The sequence below is a fragment of the Bubalus kerabau genome, chromosome 14 (genome assembly GCF_029407905.1).
Source record: "Bubalus kerabau isolate K-KA32 ecotype Philippines breed swamp buffalo chromosome 14, PCC_UOA_SB_1v2, whole genome shotgun sequence".
In the NCBI taxonomy this organism is placed as follows: domain Eukaryota; kingdom Metazoa; phylum Chordata; class Mammalia; order Artiodactyla; family Bovidae; genus Bubalus; species Bubalus kerabau.
Genome location: NC_073637.1, coordinates 52785813 through 52808912, shown reverse-complemented (window position 1 = coordinate 52808912; position 23100 = coordinate 52785813). Strand labels below are relative to the sequence as shown.

The 23100-nt window shown below is 36.8% G+C and overlaps 1 long non-coding RNA gene across 18 annotated transcripts in view; it reads left to right on the top strand.

The window, feature by feature from the left end:
• Window positions 1-20712: 20712 nt before the first annotated feature.
• LOC129626936 (uncharacterized) overlaps window positions 20713-23100 on the top strand; it is a 151229-nt gene continuing 148841 nt past the window's right edge. For 3 of the 18 annotated variants that reach the window (XR_008702287.1, XR_008702301.1, XR_008702299.1), the window contains exon 1: window positions 20729-21966. This is a non-coding gene — a long non-coding RNA (uncharacterized LOC129626936). Of the gene's footprint in view, window positions 21967-23100 lie in introns of all 18 variants that reach the window. The other 15 variants (XR_008702297.1, XR_008702291.1, XR_008702288.1 and 12 more) reach the window with 10 other exon arrangements.

Here is a 23100-nt window from a genome sequence, read left to right as displayed (position 1 = left end):
ATTGTTTGATCTTTAGTACCACTAAATGACAATTTTATATATTTTCTGCATAATAGGAAGCATTCTAAATGCTGTTTAATATTAAATAATTGCTAGCTTCTTGGTAAGAGATAAGTATATGTGTAAGCAATCACTGAAATGACAGCCTTTGCTTCACCATTCTTTTACTATAGACCTTTGGACAAGAAAGTGGTTGAAATTGTTATTCACTTAAAATATGAACTGTAGTCATCTTGAGATGCTTTAACTTCCAAAGACTAGCAAATTATCCACCAAATAACAGTGCTCAATAAATATTGTTGAATTAAGTCTGTCAAATAAAATTTAAATATCATTGCTCACCTGAGACTAGTTACATAAAAATGAATTTTAAGAAGCAGGTAAAATACATGAGCACATTCTATGTGTTCTGGTGATCCTAAGAAAACTATAAAATTGAAATGGAGTTAAAAAATTTACTTAAACAAAAGAAAACATGTTAATCTGCCATAATATTACTTATTTTCTGTTTTATTTGTGTACTGTTTTTCTTTTATTCCACTATTTCCTCTTTCTTCATTTCCTGTGAGTTATTTGAACATCATATAGTAGCCATTTTGATTAATCTATATTTTTCAAATTTTATTTTATCTTCGCCATAGCACTTAACATGGGATATTTCCTCTTAACAAAATTAAGTGCACAATGTACTATTGTTGACTATAGACATAAAGTTATACAGTAGATCTCTGGAGCTCTAGTAATTTGGCTACTTTTGATACCTTAAATGGGGAGTATCATGCAATGTTGGTCTTTTGGTAACTGATTTATTTCACTTAGAATAATTTTCTCCAGGCTTATTCATTTTGCCACATATGGCAGAAGTCCTTCTTTTCAAGTCTGAGTAGTGTTCCACAGTATGTATATTCCATATTTTCTTAATTCATTTATACATAGACAGACATGTAAGTTGTTTCCACATCTTGGCTGTTGTGAAAATTGCTGCAGTGAACACTGGAATTCTAATATCTCTCTGAGATCCTGACTTTAATACTTTAGAATATATACCCAGAAATGGGAATGCTGGATCATATCCTAGTTCTATTTTTAATTTTTTAAAGAACTCCCTTGCTTTTTCCATTATGGCTGTACCACTCTAAACTCACTCCTACTTTGTGCAAGAGGTCTGATTTCTCTATGTCCTTGCCAACACATGTCTTTTCTTGTTGTCATTGTAAATAGCCTTCCTGACTGGTTTGAGGTTATATCTCATCACAGTTTTAATTTGCATTTCTTTGATGATTAGTGATGTCCAGCATCTTTTCATTTACCTATAGGCCATTTGTATATCTTCTTAGGACAAATGCTTTTTTGTGTACTTAGCTCACTTTTTATTTTGGTTATTAGGGTTTTTTTTGCAATTAAGTTGTTTGACTTCCTTATATATTTTGGAGATTAACCTTTCTTTGAATTTTGGCTTAGAGACAGTTTCTCCCATTCTGTGGGCTGTTTCACTCAGTTGACTGTTTCCTTTGCTGACAAGAGCTTTGTAGTTCGATGTATTCCTACTTTTTATTTTTGTTTTTATTGCTTGTGTTATTCAGTTTTCATAAGATTTTAGTGCTTGCTTTAGTAATGGTATATTTTCTGTAAAGGATCTGATATTAAATAATACAAGCTTTGTGAGATATATGGTCACCGTTGCACCTAGTCTATTCTGCAAGTCTAGCAAAAAATGGTATAAACAATACATAATAAATGGACACCGGTTTGCTTCAATCAAACTTTATGTAAAACAGATGGAGGATGGTCAGATTATAGTGAAAGAGCAATAGTTTGCCAACCACTGACACTTTGGGGATCACAATCTATGTATGTAGTTTATTACCATTCTCTAGTATCAACATTGACCAATTTTAAAGGAAAGTATGTACGTTAATACATTTTTGTCCTTTTATATTCTCTATTTTATGATAGGAAAGTGAAAGTGTTAGTCCCTCAGTAGTGTCTGACTCTTTGTGACCCCATGGACTGTAGCCTGCCAGACTCCTGTGTCCATGGGATTTTCCAGGCAAGAATACTGGGCTAGATTAGTATTTCTTTCTCCAGGGTATCTTCCCAACCCAGGGATTGAAGCCCAGGTTCCTGCATTGCAGGCAGTCTTTACTCTCTGAACGACCAGGGAAGCCCACATTTTTTTTTTTAATGATATAGTTGTAGTAATTATTATGCTACTATTTGGAGATTTTGGAGAACTGGAGAATTTGGAGACTGATTTCAGGCAATTTTTGCTTTCAACCATAAAACATAATTTTAAAAACACAAGAGTTATTGAATACTAAAAGAGATTTAAAATTGATGCTTTGACATTTTGTTGAATAATCCCAGCATCTGTGTCACCTCAGTATTGACATCTATTAATTACATTTCTTTCATGATTTAGATTTTATTGATTCTTGGATTAATGGGTAATTTGGGGTTGTATCTTGGACATTTTGAGTGTTATGTCATTGACAAAAGAGTCTGATTCACATTTGAAACTCTTTTTTTCTCTGATATTCAGCATGTTAAAGTTCAAAACATACCACCTAACCTAGTTAGTGGGATGTGGTTGAAATGTCAACTTAGTTTTCAAGACCTTTGAAGTACTCTTCTGATCTCTTCCACATGTGTGCTACCTAGAGGCTGATCTAGAACCCAAGTGGGATTCCTTTCATTCAGTTATCAAATGTTTTGCTCTTTTGTTTCTGTTTGCTTTCATGTGTGGATTACTCTGAGGGTATGCTCAGAACTTGACCTGAAGACTTAAAATATCCTTGTCTTTAATTTCATTTCCCCTGGAATTTTCCCACTCCTCTATTTTTTGTTGGGGAAAAAAGTGCAGTGCCTCATTTTTTCAGGGAAAGAAATGTGAACAGAGCTCTGCCTACCACTGCTGTATCTGCAGTGACTGATGGGGGAAAGGACACAGCTGACTCATTACTGTAGGATATGAGTAGATGACTGGTCTCTTCTCCCAGTCTTTATGGTATTAGGAGTGGTGTTCCCACCTTATTGCAGGACAGAGATGAAAGGCAAGTCTTTATCTATAGTTACTGTGATCAGGGTAGTCACATCAATTTGTTGTTACAGGGCAGGGATAGAAGACAGGGCTTTGTTCAAATGGCTCTGCACTCAGTAAGGGGGGAGAGTCTTGCAACTTTACAATACAGTGTTCACCTGAGATAAGTTCAAAATATTTCTGTTCTCCTAGACCACCAATTACCTTGTCACGTACAAAAAAAAGGTCTAATGACCTGGATAACCATGATGGTGTGATCACTCACCTAGCGCCAGACATCCTGGAGTGTGAAGTGGGACTTAGGAAGCATTAGTATGAGCAAAGATAATGGAGGTGATGGAATTCCAGCTGAATTATTTCAAATCCTAAAAGATGATGCCGTGAAAGTGCTGCACTCAATATGCCAGCAAATTTGGAAGACACAGCACTGTCAAAGGACTGGAAAAGGTCAGTTTTCATTCCAACCCAAAGAAAGGCAATGCCAAAAAATGTTCCAACTATCATATAATTGTGCTCATTTCACATACTAGTAAGATTATGCTCAAAATCCTTCAAGCTAAACTTCATCAGTCTGTGAACCAAGAACTTCCAGATATTCAAGCTGGGTTTAGAGAAGCCAGAGAAACCCCAGAAATCAAATTGCCAACATTCATTGGATTGTGGGGAAAGCAAGGGAATTCCAGGGAAACATCTATTTCTGCTTCACTGACTATGCTAAAGCCTTTGACTGTGTGGATCACAATAAACTGTGGAAAATTCTTGAAGAGATAAGAATAACAGGCCACCTTACCTGTCTTCTGAGACACCTGTATGCAAGTCAAGAAACAACAGTTAGAACCGGACATGGAGCAATAGACTGGTTCCAAATTGGGAACGGAGTATGACAAGCTGTATATTGTCACCCTGCTTTTTTAACTTATATGCAGAGTACATCATGTGAAATGTCGGGGTAAAAGCTGGAATTAAAATTGCCAGGACAAATATCAACAACCTCATATATGCAAATAGTACCACTCTAATGGAAGAATGTGAAGAGGGACTAAAAAGCCTTTTGATGAGAGTGAAAAGCTGGCTTAGAACTCAACATTCAAAAAATGAAGATCATGGCATCCAGTCCCATCACTTCATGGCAAATAGATGTGGAAAAACTGGAAATAGTAACAGACTTTAGTTCTTGGGCTTGAAAATCACTGTGGAGGGTGACTACAGCCATGAAATTAAAAGATGCTTTCTCCTTGGAAGAAAAGCTGTGGCAAACCTAGACAGCATATTTAAAAGCAGAGACAACCCTTTGCTGACAAACATGCATATAGTTAAAGTTATGGTTTTTCCAGTAGTCATATATGGATTCAGAGTTGGACCATAAACAAAACTGAGCACCAAAGAACGATGCTTTTGAATTGTAGTTCTGGAGAAGACTCTTGAGAGTCCCTTGGACTGCAAGGAGATCAAACCAGTCAATCCTAAAGGAAATGAACCCTAAATATTCATGGAAAGAATTGATGCTGAATCTGAAGCTCCAATACTTTAGCCGCCAATGCAAAGAGGCGAGTCATTGAAAAAAACCCTAATTCTGGGAAAGATTGAAGACAGGAGGAGAAGGGGTAGTGGAGGATGAAGAAGTTAGATAGCATTAATGACTTCAGTTCAGTTCAGTTCAGTTCAGTCGCACAGTCATGTCCGACTCTTTGTGACCCCATGAATTGCAGCACGCCAGGCCCCTCTGTCCATCACCAACTCCCAGAGTTCACTCAGATTCACGTCCATCAAGTCAGTGATGCCATCCAGCCATCTTATCCTCTGTCGTCCCCTTCTCCTCCTGCCCCCAATCCCTCCCAGCATCAGAGTCTTTTCCAAGGAGTCAACTCTTCGCATGAGGTAGCCAAAGTACTGCAGTCTCAGCTTTAGCATCATTCCTTCCAAAGAAATCTCAGGGCTGATCTCCTTCAAAATGGACTGGTTGGATCTCCTTGCAGTCCAAGGGACTCTCAAGAGTCTTCTCCAACACCACACTTCAAAAGCATCAATTCTTCGGCGCTCAGCCTTCTTCACAGTCCAACTCTCACATCCATACATGACCACTGGAAAAACCATAGCCTTGACTAGATGGACCTTTGTTGGCAAAGTAATGTCTCTGCTTTTGAATATACTATCTAGGTTGGTCATTGCTTTCCTTCCAAGGAGTAAGCGTCTTTTAATTTCATGGCTGCAGTCACCACCTGCAGTGATTTTGTAGCCCAGAAAAATAAAGTCTGACACTGTTTCCACTGTTTCCACTGTTTCCCCAACTATTTCCCCTGAATTGATGGGACCGGATGCCATGATCTTCATTTTCTGAATGTTGAGCTTTAAGCCCACTTTTTCAGTCTCCACTTTCACTTTCATCAAGAGGCTTTTGAGTTCCTCTTCACTTTCTGCCATAAGGGTGGTGTCATCTGCATATCTGAGGTTATTGATATTTCTTCTGGCAATCTTGATTCCAGCTTGTGTTTCTTCCAGTCCAGCATTTCTCATGATGTACTCTGCATATAAGTTAAATAAGCAGGGTGACAATATACAGCCTTGACTTACTCCTTTTCCTAATTGGAACCAGTCTGTTGTTCCATGTCCAGTTCTAACTGTTGCTTCCTGACCTGCATACAGATTTCTCAAGAGGCAGGTCAGGTCATCTGGTATTCCCATCTCTTTCAGAATTTTCCACAGTTTATTGTGATCCACACAGTCAAAGGCTTTGGCATAGTCAATAAAGCAGAAGTAGATGTTTTTCTGGAACTCTCTTGCTTTTTCCATGATCCAGCGGATATTGGCAATTTGATCTCTGGTTCCTCTGCCTTTTCTAAAACCAGCTTGAACATCAGGAAGTTCACGGTTCATGTATTGCTGAAGCCTGGCTTGGAGAATTTTGAGCATTAATGAATTACTGGAGATGAATTTGAGCAAACCCTGAAAGATAGTGGAGGGCAGTGGTGTCTGGTTTGCTGTGGTCATGGGGATTGCAGAGTCAGACACGACTTAGCAACTGAATGGTAACAATCAACTAAAGAGACCAGTCTTTACTTGTTTGTTGGTTTATTAATTTTGTTTGTGTCTATTGATGATTCTGGGTTGTGGACTTCTCCAGCACACACAATGGAACATATCTGAGGAAGAAGGAAATTTTAGGAAATTACTGCTGAATCATTACTCGAGTTTTACAGTTTATAGTAACAATATCTTTTCTTTATCTTTAGGAATTGTTTATCAATTGCTCTATGAATTACTGTAGTAACTCTTAGTAAATGGGATGGAATGTGCTTACTCTGTTATTTCCAGGACTAGAACCAGGATTTTTTTTGATATTTGCAAGAATTATTTTGGCTTGTTTGTCAAGGTATAAGCCAGCAGGGAAAATAGATGGATGTGAGAGAGGGAAATAAGGGAAAAGAGTAGGTAAACATGGCCACATTTGAGAAATTTTGCCTTTATGAGGTGCAGAGACAAGATGATAGTAGAGGAATACATAAGTTCATGGCAGGATTTTTTATCCCCGGAGGAGTCAACCAGAACATTTAATAATGATGAGAATTAGGTGAAATGGAATAAGAAGTAGAACCCAGAAAAAAAAGGAACTTAAGACAGGAAAGGGGCCACATTTCCTATTTTAACTGGAGTGCGTAGAAACTATAACTCTTTGAAATTAATTGTATTCGGCTATAAAAAATTAAAATCTATAGCCTTCTCAGGCTAAGGGAAGTAAATTTGAATATTTTAAATACAGAAAGGCCTTTTAATATCTTATAAAGAGAAGTGGAGAACTATACAGAACTGACTAGGGAAATAAAAGCTGAGTAAATTTAGAGATGTTTTCAAAAGTTTTGTTGATGTAATAGCATGTGGAATCTCAGGAAAATTGATAAGGAAGTGACTGACAAGAGAGAATGACCAATATGAAGTTAGATAAATAGAAGGATGCAAACATTAGAGGTCTTCATGTCATTGAAAAACAGGTATAGTTAATGTAGGAAGGTCAGGAAGCAACAGTTAGAACTGGACATGGAGCAACAGACCGGCTCCAAATAGGAAAAGGAGTACGTCAAACTGTATATTGTCACCCTGCTTATCTAACTTATATGCAGAGTACATCATGAGAAGCCCTGGACTGGAGGAAGCACAAACTGGAATCAAGATTGCTGGGAGAAATATCAATAACCTCAGATATGCAGATGACACCACCCTTATGGCAAAAAGTGAAGAGGAACTGAAGAGCCTCTTGATGAAAGTAAAAGAGGAGAATGAAAAAGTTGGCTTAAAGCTCGACATTCAGAAAACTAAGATCATGGCATCTGGTCCCATCACTTCATGGCAAATAAATGGGGAAACAGTGGAAACAGTGGCTGACTTTATTTTGGGGGGCTCCAAAATCACTACAGATGGTGACTGCAGCTATGAAATTAAAAGATGCTTACTCCTTAGAAGTAAAGTTATGACCAACCTAGACAGCATATTCAAAAGCAGAGACATTACTTTGCCAACAAAGGTCCGTCTAGTCAAGGCTATGGTTTCTCCAGTAGTCATGTATGGATGTGAGAGTTGGACTATAAAGAAAGCTGAAGGCCAAAGAATTGATGCTTTTGAACTGTGGTGTTAGAGAAGACTCTCGAGAGTCCCTTGGACTGCAAGGCGATCCAGCCAGTCCATCCTAAAGGAGATCAGTCCTGGTTGTTCATTGGAAGGACTGATGTTGAAGCTGAAACTCCAATACTTTGACCACCTGATGCAAAGAGCTAACTCATTTGAAAAGACCCTGATTCTGGGAAAGATTGAAGGCAGGTGGAGAAGGGGACGACAGGATGAGATGGTTGGATGGCATCATTGACTTAATGGACGTGGGTTTGGGTGGACTCCAGGAGTTGGTGATGGACAGGGAGGTCTGGCATGCTGCGGTTCATGGTTTCGCAAAGAGTCAGACACGACTGAGTGACTGAACTGAACTGAATGATATAGTCCATTGGACAGCAAAAATATCAAACCAGTCAGTCTTGAAGGAAATCCACCCTGAATACACATTGGAAGGACTGATGTTGAAGCTGAAGCTCCAGTATTTTTTCACCTGATGTAAATAGCTGACTCATTGGAATAGTGCCTGATGCTGGGATAGATTTAGGGCAAGTGGAGAAGGCAGTGGCAGAGGATGAGATGGCTGATGGTGTCATTGATGCAATGGACATGAACTTGAGCAAACCCTGGGAGATGCTGAGTGACAGGAAGGTCTGTTGCACTGCAGTCCATGGAAAGAATTGGAAATGAATGGGTGACTGAACAGCAATGACAATGATGTAGGGAAATTTATAAATCTTCCCTGTAGCTCACATGGTAAAGAATCTGCCTGCAATGCAGGAGACCTGGGTTTGGTCCCTGGGTCAGGAAGATCCTCTGGAGAAGGGAATGGCAATCCACTCTAGTATTCTTGCCTGGAGAATCCCATGGATAGAGGAGCCTTATTGGCTACTGTTTGTGGGGTTGCAGAGTTGGACATGACTGAGGGGCTAACCCACACACACACTTCGTGGTGAACTTGCTAATGTTTTGGGCTTCCCTCGTATCTCAGTTGGTAAAGAATCTGCCTGCAATGCAGGAGACCTGGGTTTGATCCCTGGGTTGGGAAGATCCCCTGGAGAAGGAAATGGCAACCCATTCCAGTATTCTTGCCTGGAGAATCCCATGGACAGAGGAGTCTGGCAGGCTATAGTCCATGGGGTCATAAGAGTTGGACACGATTTAGTGACTAAACCACCACCACCATGAATTTGTGGGTTGTCTCTCAATGGCAACAAGATATATACTTTGATATGTACACACACACATATGTGTGTGTGTGTGTGTGTGTGTGTGTGTGTGAGAGAGAGAGAGAGAGAAAGAGAAGTGACCAAATTGGGATAGAGTGAAATCATGAGGCAGAAAGCTATGACCACGAGCCTAAGATGTTGTTTAGCAAATGATAAGGTCCCTGGTTTAAGTGATTTGGGGCCTTAAGAAAATAACTAGCTTCAATGAATGTCCAGGAAAGTGCTACTCTTCAAAGACATATCTGAAGGTGAAGAATGTTATATACAGGTTGTTAAAATAGTGGCTTAAGAAGTTCAAGCAGAGCCTTGGGAGCCAGAGAGCTTGGACTTAAACTTGGCTAACTGCGTGACCATGGGAAAGCTAAGTAACTTTATGATTTCTAGCTTATACATCTTCAAAATAAGGGTGCATTAGTGTCCATGCTAGACAATTAAACTAATACAAGTGTGTCCTTTATTAAGCAATTGTCTTTCAGCTTTAAAGCCATCCTTCTTTGCTTTACAACAGCGGTTGGTTTAAGTAGCAGCTACTGATTTTTGTTTGCAGATTTTTTGGCATTTCTATAATCAGCCTCATGGGACCCATCAGAGATACCAGCACCAACTGGCTAGGGCCCCTTTCTTAGAGGTATGATGTCTGTATCTATGTGATCATCTCCAATATTCAGAGGAAACACTCCCAGTTAGGCAGCAAACTCCAGAAGTATGGGTCTCTGCTTTGCTGGTTCCCACCTCTAAACTCTAAAGTCTAATAGTCCCAAATTTTGCTTTGTTTCCCTAAATCTTGGGTTCAAACTGCATTCTGCAATATCTTTGAATTGCCTTTCAGAATTCTAATTTCTTAAACTGTGCAAAGAATTATTAATCATCAATTATTTCTGTTGGCAGTGTGATTTGTGTTCTCCTGATTTCATGTTTATAGATACTACACAAAGATATTTAGCAAGAAACTTCTTAAAAATGTGAATTATTATTTTGCTTTTATCATAGCAGAAAGAGTTCAGAATTGCAGAATAAATGGGTGGTTGGGTTAAAGAGGAGAAGGACAGATTAGCAGGAGAACGTGTGCATAGAAGGAAAGATGTGACCAGGGATATGTACCTTTTGTGTGTGTGCTCAGTCATGTCCAACATTTTGCAACCCCATGGACTGTAGTCTGCCAGGCTCCTCTGTCCATGGGATTAAGATTACTGGAATGGGTTGCCATTTCCTCCTCCAGGGGATCTTCCCAACCCAGGGATTGAATCTGTGTCTCCTGTGTCTCCTACATTGGCAGGATTCTTTACTGCTGAGCCACCAGGGAAGCCCCTTTTAACTCTTATATGTTTCCTCTAAGAATAATATCAGGGATAGAATTTCTATGAGCCTAAAATCACTTAATAATTTAGTCCCCATACAAATTTAGCTTGACTTCTGAATATTAAAGAGTGTTCAGGAGGAGGGTCTAGTTGATAGGGACCTGGTATTTTGGTGGTGAGAACCTCTCCAGCTCTGCCCTAAGTAGTTAGTGGCTTTTCTTTAATGTTTTAAGAAAGAACTACAAATGAAGAATATAAAGTGGTGTTTTTGACCAGTAAAATTTGATGCTCCAAAATGATTATATTCAATGGCAGCTAAGTTGTAGCACATTCCCTACATTTGAAGTAAACATGTAAACTGATATAGTCTTTCCAGAAAGCAGTGTGAAAATATGTATCAATAATTTAATATATAAATGTTTAATAATAATTCTAGAAATTACTAGTTTTGTCTAAATGTAACTAGAGTTGTAGTCAAAATTTTGCATAAAATTGTGTTTAAATGACAATAATATCTGTATATGGCTTCCCTGATAGAAGACCGGTTCAATTCCTGGGTTAAGAAGATCCACTGGAGAAGGAATAGGCCACTCACTCCAGTATTCTTGGGCTTCCCCTGTGGCTTATCTGGTAAAAAATCTACCTGCAATGCGGGTGACTGTGTCAGGGAAGATTTGCAAATCTACATTCTGCCTATTAAAAAATATATAAATAAATTAGAAGGTACCTGTGTGGTGATGGAATGCTATTCAGCTATAAAAATGATGGTAGAGAGATCATTAACATTTTTTTCATGAGAAAAAGTTTAATTTCATCATAAGAGCTCTTGGAGGTAGATATATGTCTTTATCAGACACACACACATTCCAGCATGTAAAAAAAAAACAGAAGTTAAAAATAGTCATCTATGGACCTTGAGTATATGGAATTAAAGATTTGTTCCATTTTATTGGTTTCTTTATTTTGTAAATGTTATATATTGAGCCATTATTACTTTTATGATCCCCAAAACAATAATGAATAAAAATTACATCTACATATGCAAGACTCACTACTCTTAGGAAAAAAACAATGAGAATTCTAGCTACAAATAATCTAACTTGTGGAAATATTGTAGGCTTCCTATAAAGTAGTATAATACACTAGATTCTAATGCTGAATTTCTCAGTTTTCTCTAGTATATAGACATGATCAAATGAATTAGAAAATTTTATATCTGATTTACACGAGTAAAGAGAGAATCAAAGTCTATTTAGTTTTGTTATTTTTCATCTTATCATTTATATTATAAAATGTATAGATGGTACTTAACCAAAATATGAGCAGCCATGATTATGGCAACAATAGGAAAATGAATAAAAATGGAGAATATATGATATTCCACTACTTATAAAATTCCTTACTTACACTGAAGTAAGTAAGTATATAACCTGAGATTGATTGTGTCTTTCATTGCATAGGGTAAAGAATCTATGAAACACTTGTCTGTCTCTTCTTGTTGGGTCTAGTCAATATGCTTTTAGCTAAGTCTGGATGGATTCTTTTCTTTTACAGATAGAATATCAATCCGATGAATTTGAAAACAATTTTTTCCCTTGCAACACTGTCAGATACAGTTTTTGCATGTCTTATATCTTGTGATTAATTTTCTGTTGCTTGAATCCCTTTTCTTGCTTGTTCTTGAATACATTCCAAAAAATTAGTGTATTACTTTGTGTTTGTTTTCTTAGCTTTTTTAAAAAATAAGAAATGAAATTTGGTTATTGTATAATAATTCCAAGGCCATAGATAGGATAAGGAATGAATTATTAAAACTATGATGAAGACATAAAACAGTTGTATAGATATGTATATTTTTATTTGTATGTTTTTGTTTTTTCTCATAAAGAATTTCAGGGAAATTAAGGGATAAATACAATAATATGCATAAGCATGATTAGAAGTGGAAAACTATCTCAGACATTGGCACAAATAGATAGATATATCTGAATCTTTGTGGGTTGAAACTTTTACTAGAATTCAGTAACATACATTATTCCAAAGGAAAGAATTTACAGAAAGGCAATGCAAGAGTTTAAGATGTAAAGATGTCCATATCTTGAGATGATAAATATAATAAAAGAGTTAAAATGGTGGAAATATTACTGTATTATCAGATCAGATCAGTCAGTCAGTCGTGTCCGACTCTTTGCCACCCCATGAATCGCAGCACGCCAGGCCTCCCTGTCCATCACCAACTCCCAGAGTTCACTCAGACTCACATCCATCGAGTCAGTGATGCCATCCAGACATCTCATCCTCTGTCATCCCCTTCTCCTCTTGCCCCCAATCCCTCCCAGCATCAGAGTCTTTTCCAATGAGTCAACTCTTCGCATGAGGTGGCCAAAGTACTGGAGTTTCAGCTTTAGCATCATTCCTTCCAAAGAAATCCCAGGGCTGATCTCCTTCAGAATGGACTGGTTGGATCTCCTTGCAGTCCAAGGGACTCTCAAGAGTCTTCTCCAACACCACAGTTCAAAAGCATCAATTCTTCGGCGCTCAGCCTTCTTCACAGTCCAACTCTCACATCCATACATGACCACTGGAAAAACCATAGCCTTGACTAGACGGACCTTTGTTGGCAAAGTAATGTCTCTGCTTTTGAATATGCTATCTAGGTTGGTCATAACTTTCCTTCCAAGGAGTAAGCGTCTTTTAATTTCATGGCTGTAGTCACCATCTGTAGTGATTTTGGAGCCCCAAAAAATAAAGTCTGACACTGTTTCTACTGTTTCCACATCTATTTCCCATGAAATGATGGGACTGGATGCCATGATCTTCATTTTCTGAATGTTGAGCTTTAAGCCAACTTTTTCACTCTCCACTTTCACCTTCATCAAGAGACTTTTTAGTTCCTCTTCACTTTCTGCTGTAAGGGTGGTGTCATCTGCATATCTGAGGTTATTGATATTTCTTCTGGCAATCTTGATTCCAGCTTGTGTTTCTTCCAGTCCAGCATTTCTCATGATGTATTCTGCATATAAGTTAAATAAGCAGGGTGACAATATACAGCCTTGACATACTCTTTTTCCTGTTTGGAACCAGTCTGTTGTTCCATGTCCAGTTCTAACTGTTGCTTCCTGACCTGCATACAGATTTCTCAAGAGGCAGATCAGGTGGTCTGGTATTCCCATCTCTTTCAGAATTTTCCACAGTTTATTGTGATCCACACAGTCAAAGGCTTTGGCATAGTCAATAAAGCAGAAATAGATGTTTTTCTCGAACTCTCTTGCTTTTTCCATGTATTATATATGTATTATATATACTGTATTATATATGTTATTAAATGTCCAACTCAGAGACATGAAATAATTACCACCATCAAAATGCAGACTGTGACAATGTTAGGGTCAAATGTATTAGTTACAAAAGCCCAGACTTAATTGGATGTCTGTTCTGTACTTCATGGGAATAAGAATACATTGTATATATTTGTTTCATAAATCATTTTGGTGAAGGTCAGGGTAGTCAGAAATAGAAAACAAATTTTTACCTAATTCTTACAAATAGATCTTGGTTCATGAAGTAAAATAATGGGGAACTTAATTTCATCATGAAAGATTTATCAAAACAGGGTATAAGCCCAACATAATGGGAAAAGCAGATTGTGCAAAGACACGTTTTCAAATTCTAAAGAGTGAAGTATTAGTGTTGCTCAGAATGTGTTTTTAAATAAGAAATAAACATTCAAACTCACACAATGAGTTGTGAAACCTTAACGAACATCTAAGAGAGACTCCTGTGATGAAACTGAGGACCTCTTGACTATTACAAATTTCAAAAAGTCATTTACAAAGAGGAATAAATGTCAGAGATTTTATCAGGAAGAATATAATAGAGTCACAGGGATACACATAAGCAGCATCAAGAGAGCTAAAGCTAAAAGGCAATTAAGGCTTGCCATTTTTTTCCTCAAGGAAACTCAAGATTCTTTAAACAAATTTTTGGTAAAGAAAAAAAATTTAGCCATAAGAAATTAGGAATTTATTAATAGGGGAAATATATTATTTCTCCTCTTTTGGAAGATGATTAAGAAAATTTTAGACACCTCCTTGATGTGATGTGATTTACACTGCCTTCCTGTGAAAGGAATACACTTCTCAGTGACAGCAGGGCAGAGTGTGTCATTTCTTTGACCCATGAACCACAGTCAGAAGTGACGCAGTACAGGGACTCTGAGCGGGAATTTTCAGAGCCGTCACTTTTTTTACTCAGCTCTCTTTCTATGTTTCCTCCACTCTAAGAAGAATTTGTTACACATATAAAGTTCTCTTTCAGTTTGGATCCTGGAATGAAGACAGTAGAGGAGAGACAGACAAACAGCTAAGGCTGACAAACAATATGATGAAGGTAGAATCCCTGTTTTCATAAACTTGACTTGTGTGGCTGTTATTCAATAACATTATATTCATATAAAACTATATTATTATAAAGCATATTAACCTTTTATTATTATGTTTTATGTATATATGTATATATATATGTGTATATACACACACATATATACAAATAATAGAAATAAAGGGAAGTGAAAGTAGCTCCAGTTGTGTCTGACTCTTTGCAACTCCATAGAATATACGGTCCATGGAATTCTCCAGGCCAGAATACTGGAGTGGGCAGATGTTCCCTTCTCCAGGGGATTTTCCCAACCCAGGGACTGAACCCAGGTCTCCCTCATTGCAGGCAGATTCTTTACCAGCTGAGCCACCAGGGAAGCCCCAATAGAAATAAAAGAATCCATAAAATGTAATATTGTGTCTATCTTTATATTTTTACCACCATAATTGCTTGAGAAAAAATAGATTATATATCCATATAAGAACAAAGAGACACTTGGTAAGTGAGGAGCTATTAAGAGAACGTGTAGTTATTACTTTCCTACCTTAGACAGGAGATAGCTATTTTAAGTTCTTTTGGTGAGAGAGAAAGAGTAATGAAACCTAAAAGCTAGCATTAAAAGTATCTAGTTTGAATTTGTTTTTCAAAGGAAGTCTGGGTTATCTTTTAATTAAATACTGTGTAAAAAATTCTACACAAGCTCGTCATGGATGTCTGTGACTATTTCATAAAGAAATATGTAACAATAAAAAAGAGAGACCTAATAAATTCATAGAGAATTGTTAAGCCAGACTGAGGACAATTCTGTTAAGATGGAGCCATACCATTTGTGAATTAAAAAAAGAAAAAGCAAAAACCTGAAAAGTTTCTGAATTTCAACAAAGCAAATGGCCAAATTTTTATATGTGTAAATATATTTAAATATAAAATAACCTAAATCAAATAACTTAAGTATAAATTATTTAGTGACTTCCTAACCACTTAATAACCACACTCAAAGGCTGAGAGGTAAATATGTATGTTGTTATTTAGATCTTAGCATAGCACTCACCTTCTTAGAAAGGCCTTCTGTAACCACCTAATCTAAAATTTCCTTCCTCATTAATTGACACATCACATTATTTACATATTTATTTATTTATCTTTTTAAAATCAGTTTACTGAGTTGTAACGCACATGCTGTACAATTTATTCATTTATGCTCTAAAAATTAATGCTTTTTAGTATATTTACATATATGTGCTATCACCATCATAGCCAAATTTTGGAATATTTCATTACCTGCTAAAGAAACCCTGTGTTCTTCAGTTTTAACTCCCCTATCCCCATCATCTTGGGGATAAAGAGATAGTTTTACTTCTTCCTTTCCCATCTGGATGCCTTTTTTCTTTTTCTTGCCAAATTTTCCTAGATGTAGCATTTAGTACAATATTCATAAAAGTGGCAAGAGCAGACATCCTTATCCTTTACTTATTTTAGGAAAAATGGATCTGTTTTTTCACCATTGAGTAAGATCTTATCTATAAGTTTTTCATATATGCTCTTTCTCAAGTTAAGGAAGTTCCTTTCTATTCTTAGTTTTGTTTAGTGTTTTTTTTCCAAAAAAGGATTTTGGTGTGTGTCAAATGGTTTTTCAGTGTCTATTGAGACAATCATGCATTTTTTCTTTTTAATTAATGCTTTCAGCTATTAAACCAAGCTAACATTCCTGGGACCAAGCACTTGGTAATGATATATAATTCTTTTTATATGTTCATAAATTTACTTTGCTAAACTTTGGTTGTGGATTATTGTATTCATATTCATAAAATATATTGTTTCCTGATTTTCTTTCTTTTTAAAATGTGGTAAGAACGTTTAACAGAGATTTACTTCTTAATGTAATTTTAAATGCACAGTACTTTATTATTAACCAAAAACATAATGTTGTACAATATATCTTTAAGACTCACTCATCTTGCATAACAAACCTTATACTCATTGAACAGCAACCCATCATGTACCCTTTCCCTAGCCCCTGACTACTACTGTTCTACTATCTGTTTCTATGAATTTGGAACTTTAGATACTTCATATATGAAACCATAGAACATTTGCCCTTCTATAACTGGCTTATTTTTTTAGCATAATGTCCTCCACAGATTCATGCTGTCATATATGACAGTATTTACTTCTTTTTTTAAGACTGGAAAATATGCCATTGCATATGTGTGTATATATATATAAATTTATATTCACACTTTATTATTCATTCATCTGTTGATGGGCATTTAGGTTGTTTCCATATCTTGGCTATTGTGAATAGTATTGCACTTAATACAGGAGTGCAGATGTCTCTTCCTAATCCTAATTTCAATTTTTAGAATAAACACCCCAAATGGGATTGTTTGATCATACGGTAGTTACAATATTTAATTTTTTGGTGGAAATTCCAGGTTGTTTTCCATGGGAGCTCTCCTCCCCTCCTATTTTCAGGGCTAGCGTTGTTCTGTTATCCAGTTGTGTCCGAGTCTTTGCGACTCCATGGACTGCAGCAGGCTAGGCCTCTCTGTCCCTCACCATCTCCCAAGATTTGCCCAAGTTCATCTCCATTGTACTGGTGATGCCATCCAGCCACCTGATCCTCGGATGCCTCACCACTTGTCTACTTTTTATTTTAATTTGTGATAAATATCCTGACAAGTATGAGGCTGTATCTTAATGTGACTTCAATTTTCATTCCCTGATGATCAGTGATGCGGAACATCTCTTCATAAATCTGTTGACAATTTGCAACAGGTGAAATGTCTACTAAAGCCTTTAGCCCATTTTTAAATTGAGTTATATATATATGTTTAAGTTGTTTGCATTCCTTACACACTTTGGATATTAACCCCTTATCAAAAAATTTTTTTGCAAATTTTTTCTCCCATTCTGTAGATTGTCTTTTCATCATTTTGATTTTGCTGTGTAGAAGCTTTTTAGTTTGATGTAGTATTAAATGGTTATTTTTGCTTTTGCCGTTTCTACTTTCAGTGTCATTTCCAAGAAATCACTGACAAGATAAATGTCCTTAAATTTTCCCTATCTCTTCTTCTAGGATTTCTGCAATTTCAGGTTTTCTGCAATTTCAGGTCTTATAATTAAGTTTTTACTCTGTTTTTAAGTTGCTTTTGTGTATGGTGTAAGATAAGGGTCAAATTTCAATCTTTTGCATGTGGCTATTCAGTTTTCCCTGAACTGTGTTCTGAGAGAGTACCCTTTCCCAATTGTGTATTCTTATTTCTCTTGCTGAAGATCAGGTGACTGCATATGTTTGAATATAGTTCTGAGTTTTGAACTTGAGTTGAATTCTGAATATAATAAAATAAATATAATTTTGATTCTGTTGTATTAGTCTCTGTGTCTATTTTTATGCCAGTACTGTAGCATTTCTTTTTATTACTGTACTTTTGTAATATATTTTGAAATTTAAAAAAAAAGTGATGTTTGTTGCTTTGTTGTTTTTTAAGATTACTTTGGTTACTTGAGGTGAATTTCAGGATTATTTCCTCTATTTCAGCATGCTTGTGTATTTATTCTGGCCTTTTTCTCTATGTAGTTAGCTACAATATTTAGTGATTTTTCTCATCTTGTTTAACATTGTGTCCTTAGTACCAAGTACAGTGCTAGGAAAATAGTGGGTTTCTCAAAAATACTTAGTGCATGGTATTGAATAGAAGGAAGGGAAACAAGAAAGGGAAGAAGGAAGGAAGAGAGAGAGGATCAATATATAGAAAGTCTTTGGTTAGTTTTGCTGGTAAAGATGAATATGATGATGAAGAAAATGGTGACAAAGGCAACAAACAGTGGTGATTAAATCTTAAAAAAGAGCTAGATATGATCATAAATTCTAGAATGCCAATGCTATATAACAAGTGATATTCTGATTCATTTGTATTGTTGGTTTAATTAATGCTTATTGAACACAGTGTGGGGTTCCCTGGTGGCTCAGTGATAAAGAATCTACTTGCCAATGCAGGAGATGCAGGTTTGATCCCTGGGTCAGGGAGATGCCCTGGAGAAGGAAATAGCAACCCACTTCAGTATTCTTGCCTGGAAAATCCAATGGACAGAGGAGTCTCAGGTTACAGTCCATGGGTTTGCAAGAGTCAGATATGATTAGCGACTATCCCACTCTTTTTCTTTAAAAGTAGCATTTAATAAATTTGTCTCTAAGCTAATTAGCCCATGTTTCTGAATTACTCAGTGTACCGCATGTGTGGTTTACCAGGCCTGATAGCGTAAATTGTTTTAATTACGACTATGTTAATTTTTTTGACTGGCATATGATATTAAAGTTAAACATATTTTACAATATTTAAATTTGTTCTAAAACATCAAATGTTTAGCTAATAGTCTTATTCAAAACATCCCATTATGCTCTAATAGTAAAATGTGTGTTTTATATGTAATACTTAATTTTTAACATGTTTTTACTTTGATTCAAAATATATGAAAAATTCCTGAGATCATTCTTCTAGCATAATAAAAATTTCAGTTCAGTTCAGTTGCTTAGCCGGGTCCGACTCTTTGCAACCCCATGAATTGCAGGACGCCAGGCCTCCCTGTCTATCACCAACTCCTGGAGCCTACCCAAACTCATGTACATTGAGTTGGTAATGCCATCCAACCATCTCATCTTCTGTCGTCCCCTTCTCCTCCTGCCCTCAATCTTTCCCAGCATCAGGGTCTTTTCAAATGAGTCAGCTCTTCGCATCAGGTGGACAAGTATTGGAATTTCAGCTTCAACATCAGTCCTTCCAATGAACACCCAGGACTGATCTCCTTTAGAATGGACTGGTTGGATCTCCTTGCAGTCCAAAGGACTCTCAAGAGTCTTCTCCAACACACAGTTCAAAAGCGTCAATTCTTTGGCACTCAGCTTTTTTTATAGTCCAAATCTCACATCCATAAATGACTACTGGAGAAACCATAGCTTTGACTAGATGGACCTTTGTTGGTAAAGTAATGTCTCTGTTTTTTAATATGCTGTCTAGGTTGGTCAATAAAAATTTAGGCATTCCTTTATTTCAAATAATGAATGTTTTATGTAAGGCAAAACAACTTCAGAGCTTGTTGATTATATTTTAGAGCCATATCTAAATGGAATAACAAACACATGCAAAAAAAAAATGTTCACAGTGAGTATAAACATAACCTCTTTAGAATAAATAGTTCAGTCTAAGACATAGATGTTTTATCAATGGCTGTAATTGGAAGAAAGGTTTGCAACCACTCAAAATAAAATATAATGGCTTGTGTCAGAGTGTTATGAAATATATTCTTTTTAAGAGCAGAGGGGGGAAAAGAATGAAAAACATTATGGACCTTGAATAACAGCTCAACAGTAATGCTGTATAATTGCTTTTCATCCTTTCTATCAGCAGTGGAGCTTTAAAACATTGATCAAAGATGATGACTATCACAAAGTGCAGCACATTGTTAAATTTCCTCAGCTTCAGAAATAATTATAGCATGAGCAAGCATAAAAATGGTTCCCCCACCTTCACCCACCTTCCTCAAATGATTTTTCCAGCCAAGGTAGATGGGATTAAAAGAAATCTGACATGAATGAGCTACATTAGAACATCAATGTCAAAAGATATATCAGAGGCACTTTGCCTCAAAAGGATAAAAATACCGTGAACGTTTCACATTAGTGCACACCAGAATTCAGTCACCGTCCTTAGTGACAAACACAGTGTTGAAATAAAGGACAGAAGACATACCCTATGCATAAGAAAATGCAACACAGAATGAGAAGTGTTCATTGATGAGATAAGGATAGCTCTTGTCTGATAAGACTTTACAGCTAAAGAAATGATGGAGAAAGAAGCTTTTAACCCATTTATGAGAGTAATAGATAAAGGACTTCTTTCCAAAAATTTAGTAGTTTAGTAATTTAGATTAACATCTTAAAATTATGTTTTCATTAGAATTTAACTATATTAATTTATTCATTTGAAAGTGTAAAAGTGTTAGTCACTCAGTCATGTCCCACTCTTTGCAACCCCATGGTCTGTAGGCCGCCAGGCTCCTCTGTCCATGGGATTTCCCAGACAAGATTACTGGAATGGGTAGACATTCCCTTACCCAGGGGAGCTTCCCGACCCCGGGATCAAACCTGGGCCTCCTGCACTGCAGGCAGATTCTTTGCCAGCTGAGCTAATTCATTTAATACATTTAAAACTAATGATTGAAATCATAGTAAGTGCCAGGCATCGTGCAGAAAGCATAGGTGTGGTGCTGTTACAATAGCTGTACACAGGGCTCCTTGCCACACTCTTTCAACTCATCTGATTTCAGCACAGGCATTTGGGCTCGATAGTCACACCTCTCTGCCAGCTTCTTACACAAAGTGCTCACTAGGATGTCTCCACTACAGGATGTCACTCAGTTACAATGAGAGAAATTAGGAATTAAGAGGAATGAAGTGCCCTTCAAGGGAGTCCTAACCAGAGGTATGAGGGATAGATGTTACATATCCCATGTTATCTGGAAGGAAAAATAAAGATCCAATCAGCAAAGTTTCTCAAATGATTCCCTGGGAGTGGATTTAGCTCTTGTTCACAACACTAACCAGATCGTTAAGTGTTCAAGAACTGGCTTTCTTTTTTACCTGCCCAATTTTCCCATTCTCTTCATTTTGTTACTCCATTCCCCCCACCCCTGACCCAATCCTACATGTTTCCAAGTGCTTGTTTCAGGACCTGCTCTCAGGAAGGAACCTAAACCAAAGCAGTTGACTCTCCAAGTAGCAGTAGAAAATAGTCTCTTTAGATGAGATTCTGAAATTGGTTCCCTCATAGTTCCCATGGCAATAAGAACCTTATTGATGGTGATAAATGATAAATGAAATGCCAAAAACTCTTTGCTTTCTTGCTTGTTTTACCACTACATCTTAGAGACTCAGTTGTGGAGAGCTGAATGAGAATCAGGTGGAGGGAAGCACACAGGTGTATGTAGTAGAGCTAACACTTGAATGTGAAGAGGGCAAGACCTTTAAAAGGTTTGTGAAGGCAGCTTACACTTTTCAGTTGTTCCAGAAGACTTGAGGTAGAAGAATGGTGGGCTCTGTTCAGCCTGTTATCCGCTCAGAACATGCTAGAAAATTAAAAAGGCTTCTTGCACTATTCATTACCTACAACTAGAGGACAGATAACACTGAAAAAACAGGTTCAAGATTTAATTACAACTGTTGAACAATTGCAAAATACATGGACCACTGAGCTTCTGGGGATTTCCTGACATGAGCGTTGTGATAGTGAAAAAGCAAGGCCCTGAGGATTCAGATGACTGGGAAAAATTGACCAGAGAATTTCCACCTCCAGACTTTCCTAATATCTCTGGACTTTAAGAGCAGTGTCTTCTGTTGACTGCAGACAGTGCGAATAAGTTACCTGAGGTGAGTGCCTTGAAATATGTTTTTTTTTTTCACCTTAAGGTCATCTGCATCTTCAATATTTGACTCAAATCTGTAAATATTATCAACTTTCAGTGTAGTCCAAGAAAGGAAATATAGTCGCTGCTACTAGTAAGATATCAGGCAAGTTTCAAGACTATGCTAATAGTTTAATACACACTAACAGAAACTCAGAAATATATCTAGGAGTGGATATTATAATATTTTATTGGATAATATATAATATATATATTATATAGAATAATATATCCATAATATAAGGCAGGAGAAGTATGGCTTTATTTAGCTGAAGGCATATTTTAGTGACATAAAAATACATTTATTTAGTAACATAAAATACATTCTATGTGAACATTTAGAGCTGGTTTTAATATGATGCTGGAAGGACTATTTAAAGCTTGAATGCAGTAGTGGTTTACAATAAATGATGTGGCGATGTCAGAATTGCTTTAGCAAAGTTCTAAGGAAGAGGTCAAAGTAGTGGGCCTAAGAAAACAGGTTTATTACCTCAGACTGGAATTCTCTTAGCCTTTGTCCTTTAGAAGGCCCAGAGAACACCAAAGTGATATGCAGTGCAACAGAGAGGTATTGGAGAAAGTTAATGGCTGTTTTCTTTGGGCCAGAACTAACAGTGAGTGATGCTTCTGTATTTCTTGTCGTGATAGAATCCCTGCCTAATAGAACACAGGTGATGACACTTAAAGGCAAGACACACAAATAGTAATAATGAAAATAAAGCATTATGGTGGGGTATCTTTACTCAAAGCAATCTGTGGCTATGGCTATAAGACAATAGTGGTCCAAGATGGAAGAGAGATAGACAATAGAACAAGCCATCGCTAGCCTTATTTAACCAGAATAAGTTGATACTAGTTGTCTCTATGGAAATTTGTGATCACTTGCTCAGTTTCCAGAGTTGAACCACTTAGACCCAGGTTCACTGATAAAAGGTAAGTCTAGACACTTGTGAGGAGGGATCCTGAAATGGTATTATTAATACATATATATGATGTTAGTATTTCCCCAGGACTTCTCTAAAGGGCTTGTGACTGTTTAAAAGAGTAATGGCTCCTTGGGTAAAGGAGAATTTCTTTGGATTGTTATAAATATAGGATC